Source organism: Cyprinodon tularosa, unplaced genomic scaffold, assembly GCF_016077235.1.
Source record: "Cyprinodon tularosa strain WSP-4 unplaced genomic scaffold, ASM1607723v1 ctg110, whole genome shotgun sequence".
Classification (NCBI taxonomy): domain Eukaryota; kingdom Metazoa; phylum Chordata; class Actinopteri; order Cyprinodontiformes; family Cyprinodontidae; genus Cyprinodon; species Cyprinodon tularosa.
In genome coordinates this window covers 761,220-770,180 of record NW_024037894.1, presented here as the reverse complement: position 1 = coordinate 770,180, position 8,961 = coordinate 761,220, and the positions used below count along the sequence as shown (strand labels likewise).

Genomic DNA, 8,961 nt, shown 5'->3' with positions numbered 1-8,961 from the left:
GTATCATAAGCAGCAAACATACAAGTTCAAACCTTATAAAGCATGCATTACAATACTGAGTCAACTTGTCTTGAAATAAGGGTAATTGTCAAAGCAATAATGTGATTTTAGTTTAAAATAAGAGCAAACACAACTCTATTGGCTTATTTTAAGTGCATAATAAACAAGTATTTTAATCTAAGGAAAAAATACTCTTTCTGTTGGGAGATCATCTTTATGTCAATCAAACAATTAAGACTTATAGGGCTCTACTGATTTATTACCAAAGGTGAAATAGTGTTTGAAGGTTTGTCTCAGTGTCTGATCTCTAAGGCTGTAAATGAGTGGACTCAAAAATCTGGGGGAAATTATTAAAACTAAGAAGATTGCAGGCCGGACTTGGAGTGCAACAGCCGGGTCCAGGTTGAAGAGCTCACTGGAGTTAATCATGTTAAGGAGAGTGGAGATGAGGTAGAGACATAGCTGGAGAGCATGCAGGAGAACGGTTTTAGGAGCCGTCTTGGCCCTGTAAGCACAGGAGGAGCTGAACCTCACTGCCACACCATTATCCCAACATAAGTGTAAATAATAACAAGGGTCACCAGCATGAAATTGATGATGGTGAAAACCTGGTTTAAAACCACATAAACATGCAGCTGATATATGCTTTTCCTCTCACAGATCAGCTGAACATTGAGGTCTCTGTTACTCAGTTTAAAAAACAGAAAAAGTTGAATGAAAGAGTCTAAACAGGCCAGAGTCCACATGACAGCGATAGCCACCCGCGTCGCCTTGGTGGTGGCAATGGTGGCATGCCTTAGAGGGAAACAAATGGCGACGTATCTCTCCAACGACATGAGAGCAAGGCTGAGGGGGGACATCCTCACTGTGATGGTGGTGAGCTGGGTGACAATAACGCAGGACAGAGTGATCATTTTGACCCTGGTCAGAGCAAATACATAGAGCAGCGTTGTCAGGAGGACCTGGAGGGAGTCCGAGAGAAGCAGGTTTCCGAACAGGAGGTAACGGGGGGACTCTAGAAAGAGAGGCTTTTTCAGCAGGGCAAACAGCATGATGCTGTTAACAGACAAGAAAAGGAGGCACGGCAGGACACTCAGCAGAATTCTGATGGATAAATGGATCCTGATCATGCTGGGAACCTCTGTCTCATTCATTGTGTCTGAAAAAGTAGCACAAACACATCAGTCCTGAGTCATCAAATACCAGCAGAGCATGTATTAAAAACAAACTTTTCAGTGGAAAATACACCAGTTCAATCAGTCTATGCCCAGTAAATGCTGTGAAAACAGGACTTACACCTCACTGGTTTGGCATCACTTCTTCTGAGGGTGACAATTATGAGAAAAGATCAGACTCCTTGTATATTTAAATAAGTGATCATTTTCCTGACATCATCACCCCTCTGACTTCACCTGCCAATCAGATCTCTGAATGAGCTGGTATAGGGAGTAAAGTCGTTCCATCATTGTTAAAAAGAAAGAAAAGGTTTTGTAAATGGAAATTAAAAAAGAAAATGCAATCCAGAATTTTTTTTATAGATTAGCCCAACAAAAGCCTTGGTATGGCTTAGAAAACATGCAAATTGAACCAAAAACAGATCTGTCATTGTTGGTCTGTAAACTAACTCGAAACTGGCCCATGCCTCTGAAATGGGGAGACGTTAGGGTTGTTATTGGCGTGGCTTGCAGGAGCGGTGTTTTGACCACCTGCATGGTGATGAGGGTTGAGGTGATAGTGGGAAGGAATCAGCTCTAATGCTGCGTAACAGCATAGGTTGCTATTTCTCTCTTAACGTAAATGGCTTTCTTAACACCCCTTTCAAACCACCTGCCTTGACCACATGGTTTGCTTTGTTCAACAGGTTCTTATTTTAAACTTTTTTTGGTATGACAATGATTAGATCATTGAAAGAACCTTCTATAAGCTAATTGAAAGTCAGACTGTGCTGTTTTCAGGCTCACTGTTAATGAAAGTAATAAAAGGAAATATCATATAGCTTATTTACTGAAAAACTGTACTGACTGAACTTGTTGTCTCCCACTTTATCTAGAACCAGGTCGCAGGGGTAGTAGCGTTAGTAGATACTTCCAGAATTACCTGTCCCCAGGCTTCTGAGCCTGAGGTGCTCTAAGGCCAGTCAAGGCATATAGTCCTTCCAGCGTATCCTGGGTCATCCCCTCTGCCTCTTTCCTGTGGGACATTCCTGGGCCTCTTCCCGTGGAGGCCCCCTGGGCGTATCCAAAAAAGATGACCAAGCCAACTCAGCTGACTCCTCTCATTGTGGAGAAGTGGCTCTACTCTCAACCTCTCCCGAATGACCAAGCTCCACACCCTATCTCTAAGGGAATGCCCAGCCACCTCGCAGAGGAAGGTCTTTCAGCTGTAATGATCAAGATTTCATGACCATAGGAGAGGGCAGAAACGTAGACCGACCGGTATTTTGAGAACCTTGCCATTTTGCTCTTGATTTCTCTTCACTACAACAGCCTGGTGCAGTGCATTTTAGCAGCAGCTGCACTTGTCCATCTATCAATCTCACATTCTATTTTCACCTCAGTCGTGAACAGGACCCCAAGATATCTAAACTCCTCCACTTGAGGTAGACTCTCATCAAAACCTGCCGGGGACATGGCCATAGCCTCAGACTTGGAGGAGCTGATTCTCTTCCTAGCCGCTTCACACTCAGCTGCGAACCGCCAGAGTTGCTACTGTGGTTCTTGGCAGGAGGGAGCCAACAGAATCACATCATCCATGAAAACTAGGGATGAGATCCGCCTGTCCCCAAACCAGACCCCCACCAGCCCTTGGGGGCACCTAAGAATCATGTCTATAAAGGTCCTGAACAGGACCAGAGGGCAGCCCTGGTTGAATCCAACACACATTGGGAACAAGTCCAACTTAATGGAAACAACGCAGACCAGACTCCTCCTCCGCTTGTACAAAGACCGGATGACCATTAGTTAAGGGCTCCCGACTCTGTATTCCTGAAGCTCACGCCACAAGGTACCATGAGGGACTCGGTCAAATGCCTTCTCTAGGTCCATGAAGCACATGTGGACCAGTTGGGCAAACTCTCATGAACCCTTGACACCCTGCAAAGAACATTTAAGGCACCTACCGGTTTGTGATGTCATGGTGCGGTAATGGCTGTTGAGCAAGTCCCAATGCTGTATTATCCAAGTCATTTTGAAAACAGTCTTCTTCGAAATGTTGGCTACATATTACGTCTTTTTTTCTCTAGCCAGAAGTTCAATGGCAAATCCTCCCTCATCAAGTTGCCAATCTAACAATTAACCCATGCTGGATCATGAATCGCAAAGGTGAAATAATATTTTTTTTTTTTTACTTTTACACGATGTATTACAAAATCCAACTGCCATGCATGTGGGCATTGTCAGTTTAACTATAGCTATATATAACTATATCTGCAATAATTGTTGTTGATTGCAGGAGTGTCAAGTAGTAACCCTTGATTTTGCCTGTAAAGGGAGAATGGCCTTTGGCTTACCGCACCGTGACATCACAGCCGGAAGATGTCAGGAGTGAGGTGTTACTATATTTGGGCAAAGAGTCTGTGAGATGATTTAACATTTCCTCAACGGTTCAGCTGTCTGGTGGCAGTTGGGAAGAAACTGTTGCAGAATATGCTGGACCTGCATCAAATGCTGTGAAGCCTCTTCCCCTAGGGTAGCAGGGAGAACAATCCATGTTGGGGGTTTGAGGGGTCATTGATGATGTTAAGGGGCTCGGGACACACAGAGCTGAGATGAAATGTCTTTAATGGAGGGAACTAAGTCCTCTTTCAGGGGCAGTACCTCCCCACTCCCTCTGAAAGCAGTGTTAGAAAAAACATTCCTTTCTGCTCTACAGGTGCCAGATGGTTTACCAGAATCGCTTTGAGGCAAGTCTTTCTCCATGGCTTCTCTAAACTCCTCCAGAGACCTCCTTTGCCCCTGCATAGCCCAGGCAGCAGTACGCTTGGCCTCACGAAACCTGCTTGCTGCCTCAGGAGTCCCACAAGCCAACCGGGCTTGACGGGACTGTGGTGTCAACCACCAAGTTCAAGGATTGCCACCACGGCAGGCACCGCGGACCTAACAGAAACAGCTACAGGTGACTGCATTGACAATAATGGAAGAAAACATAATCAACTCAGACTCCATGTCTCACCCTCCCCCAGAATCTGGGAGAAGCTTACCTCGAGGTGGGAGTTGAACACCAGCTCCAAGGAGACCCTCACTACTTACTTGGGCGTGTCAAGTCTGTCTGTCATGGTAAACAATGTATCTGTAGACCTTTTTTGGGGGAGGAACTTACCTGCGCTAATTTATTTGCTTCAAGGGGGTGGATCTGAGCGTGATGGGGGGACTGTTGATAATGCTTATACGTTTAACAAGGATGTTGTTGATGTGAATGATAATATCAAGGATGATAACTGTGTTTCTGGCCCTGTAATCACCAGAGCCCAATCAAAAGCTGGTATGCTATCTTTCCCTGACTTTGATGATAGTGTATATCAAGGCAGCACCTAGGGTCCAAATAAGTCTAGGCAGCAACAACGCTATGAAAAACAACCAGGTATAAGTGAATAAACTGCCCAAGGTTTAAAAACAGAGAGAATGTGGGAGATACCTGATAACATTGCTGATTTACAAAAACAAGAAGACACCTGTGAGCCTTTGTACGACAAAGTGATTGCTTTTTTTTTATTGAAAATGGCATACTTTATTAAAAATTATAGCCACAAACGCCTTGTGATCCCAATTAGCTGCAGGCCTCCAGTAATGCGCCTAGCACATACTGTGCCATGGGCTGGGCACCTAGGTCAGCATAAGACATACAGGTGGGTCAGCTCACTTTTCTTTTGGCTGGGGGTGTACACAGAGATTCAATGGTTTTGCAGGACATGCCTCACCTGTCAGAAAACATGTCCTCCTCACAGGTCAGATCATGCTCTCCTCCAGTCACTCCCAGTTATTTCCACACCTTTCCGAATAGTTGTCATGGACATTGTGGGACCTTTGATAAAGAGCAGCCTAGGACATCAATACATTTTGGTTCTCTGTGATTATGCCACCCAGTATCCAGGAGCTTTTCCGCTGCGTGCCATCACCACTTCCACAATAGTCCATGCTCTGGCGGAACTGTTTTACAGAATGGAAATACCAGATGAAATCCTAACGGACCAAGGTACCAATTTAACCTCTTGTCTAATGTAGCAGTTCCACACTCAGCTTGGCATCACCGCTCTGAAATCAACACCTTACCATCAGCAGACCGATGGACTAGTGGAGAGATTCAACCAGACTCTGAAGCGGATGCCACAAAAGTTTATGTTGGATACAGGAAAAGACTGACATTGCTGGCTACAATTTCTCCGGTTCTCCACAAGCATCTACCCATTTGAACTGCTCAATGGCCGGATTGTTCAAGGACCCTTGGATCTCCTGGGAGTGCCCTGCCAGTAAAACAGAAGAAAGGGTTGTGGTGCAGTTCATCCCGGACATGAGAAAACACTTGGCAAATACAAATAGGTGGCCAAGATTAATCTAAAGGAGGCACAGAGGGCACAAAACATCTGTTATGATCAGAAGGTACTGCTACTCCTTCCTTCATTCAACAGTGAGCGGCACAGGTTGTACATCATTATCCGGAAGATGGGTCAAGTGACGAATGTGGTCCATCACCCAGATAAGATTAAACAAAAGCTGACTTACCATGTTAATCTATTGAAGAAATGAAAGCAGCCTTTGAAATGGTCAACAGACATAGGTCTGGTGGTGAATGGAGATGATCTGGAGCAAGGAAATCCAAGCTGGTACACCTGTACCTGCTGTCTGCTATGCCTGAGCTGTCACATCTCACAGTAGAACAAGCATCCAAACTTCAACAGGTGTTTCAGGAGGTATTGACTCCAGGCAGGACCTCTGTCATCAAACATGTCATTCGGTTGAAGGACAAGTGACCTATCAGACGACCATACAGGGTACCTCAGCAGCTGGTGGACAAACTGAGGAAGGAGATTAACACGATGCTGGAGACTTGGGTGATTGAACCATCAGCCTCATAGTGGTGTAGTCCAATAGTCCTCCTCACCTAGAAGGATGGCTCACCGCGGCCCTGCATTGACTTTCGAAAGCTAAATGCTATCTCAGAATTTGATGCTTATCCCATGTCGATGATTGTCGACTTGCTGGAGAGAATCAGATAAGCCATGCATATCACAATTCTGGATCTTTGCAAAGGTTACTGGCAGGTACCTTTGGAGCCCTCATATCACCCCTACACAGTTTTTTCACACTCAAGCCAGATTTTATCTGATTTTATGCTGTTTGGTCTGCATGTAGCACCAGAAACTTTTCAACGGCTGATGGATCAGGTGTGAAGACTTCATTGCTGCATATCTAGATGATGTGGTGAACTTCAACAAGACCTGGGAGGACCACATCAAGCACCTAAGTAGACTCCTGTGGACCATTCAGAAAGCAGGGTTGACATTGAACGTTTCCAAGTGTGAGTGGGCGAGGCGGGAGACTCGATACCTGGGAAACCAGCTGGGACAAGGAGAGGTGGGGCCACAGGTGGATAAGGTGGAAGCCATCCTCACTTGCCCATGACCATTCGTCGTTTCGTACCATCATTCCAATCCTTAGGACACCAGATACTCTGTTTTAGAAAAAGAGTGACTGGCTGTAAAATGGGCCCTGGAAAGTCTCCCCTACTATCGGCTGGGGAGGGAATTTTTGATCTAGAGAGAGATCATCGTGCCCTCACCTGGATCAGGTTCATGAAGGATCATAATAGCAGACTTACACGCTAGTATCTCTCACTACATCCATTCAAATTCAAGGATCGCCATCATCCAGTAAAAATGAAAATTGTGGCTTGACTATCTCTCTTGGTTGCCAAACATTGTAAAACTAGGGAAGGAGGCGGATGATGTGATTAATCCGCCTCATCACAAAAAGCTCCTTGCTGACTTTACATGCTCACACACATTCCCATAAAGCTATGCTTGCGAAGAGCGGTGCACTCATGCTAAGCCCTACAGTCGCGTTTCATCTCAAAACACACAGTGCTGCCTGGTTACCTGTATGTATGTGTAGGTTTCCGTATGTGGAAGTGACGTCACATACACGTGACTCGCTAAATGTTTGCCAGTTTAGTTTTTTTATGTTCAAAAGTTGGTTGTATATGAATAATTTAATGAATCTGTGAAAAGGGTTGAAAGTGTAAAATGTATGTGTTTTTTCTATATTCATTCTGAATGTGTGTAAAGGTAATACTATTTGGATAAAACTGATTTATATGGACAAATCAATGATAATTGAGCCTGAGGGGAGGGTCTTAATGTATGGATTGAATGCTGTGGGAAGAAGGGCAGCCTAGTGGTTAGGGCATAGGGCTTTGAATCCTGAGATTGTGAGTTTGATCCCCCACTCCCACAGGCTCCCTGAGCAAGACCCTTAACCTCACACTGCTTTCTGGGCGCCTCACAATGGCAGCCCACTACTCTCCAAGGGGAAGGGTTAAATGCAGAGAAGTAATTTCCCTCTGGGATTATTAGAGTATATAAAATTAAAAAAAAAGGCCCAAAAAGGCCCATAGGACCTATATATAGTTTCCCTGGGTTAATGAGGATTCTTGACACATTTCAACACATGCCAAACTGTACTGGTACTGTGTCAGTCAGAATACTGACACCTGCTGGACCTGTAATGAAACTATAGGCTTATTTGACAGACTAAACTGAATGATCTGACTCAAGTACAATTATTAAAGTTATTGTAGGTTATATTGAATTATTTCATATCTATGTTTAAATTGAAAATATCTTTGAGATTTTTAGATGCAGTCAATAAAGGATGTAAACATATATCATAACTTGAACATTTTTTGTAAAATGTGAATGAGGATGCTTGTGGACTAGGATTTTAAATCATACAGATGCTGGTCATAAAATTAGAATATCATGAAAAAGTAGATTGATTTCAGTAATTCCATTTAAAAAGTGAAACTTGAATATTATATTCATACATTACATACAAACTCATATATTTCAGATGTTTATTTTGTTTAATTTTGATGATTACAAATGACAACAAATGAAAATCTCAAATTCATCATATCAGAAAATTAGAATATTGTGAAAAGGTTCTAAATTGCTGGCCCCTGGTGCCACACTCTAATCAGCTAATTAACTCAAAAAGCCTTTAAATGGTCTTTCAGTCTAGTTCTATAGGCTACACAATCATGGGGAAGATTGCTGACTTGACAGTTGTCCAAAAGACGACCATCGACACCTTGCACAAGGAGGGCAAGACACAAAAGGTCATCGCTAAAGAGGCTGGCTGTTCACAGAGCTCAGTGTCCAAGCACATTAATAGAGAGGCGAAGGGAAGGAAAAGATGTGGTCGAAAAAAGTGTACAAGCAAGAGAGATAACCGCACCCTGGAGAGGATTGTGAAACAAAACCCATTCAAAAATGTGGGGGAGATTCACAAAGAGTGGACTGCAGCTGGAGTGAGTGCTTCAAGAACCACCACACACAGACGTATGAAAGACATGGGTTTCTGCTGTCACATTCCTTGTGTCAAGCCACTCTTGAACCACAGACAGCGTCAGAAGCGTCTTGCCTGGGCTAAAGAGAAACAGGACTGGACTGCTGGTGAGTGGTCCAAAGTCATGTTCTCTGATGAAAGTAAATTTTGCATTTCCTTTGGAAATCAAGGTCCCAGAGTCTGGAGGAAAAGAAGAGAGGCACTTCATCCACGTTGCTTGAAGTCCAGTGTAAAGTTTCCACAGTCAGTGATGGTTTGGGGTGCCATGTCATCTGCTGGTGTTGGTCCATTGTGTTTTCTGAGGTCCAGGGTCAACGCAGCCACATACCAGGAAGTTTTAGAGCACTTCATGCTTCCTGCAGCTGACCAACTTTTTGGAGATGCAGATTTCATTTTCCAA

At 44.0% G+C, this 8,961-nt stretch overlaps 1 pseudogene; it reads right to left on the bottom strand.

Annotated features, from left to right (window-relative positions):
• Nucleotides 1-231: 231 nt before the first annotated feature.
• Nucleotides 232-1,321, bottom strand: LOC119791232 (annotated as a pseudogene).
• Between the last annotated feature and the right edge of the window lie 7,640 nt (nucleotides 1,322-8,961).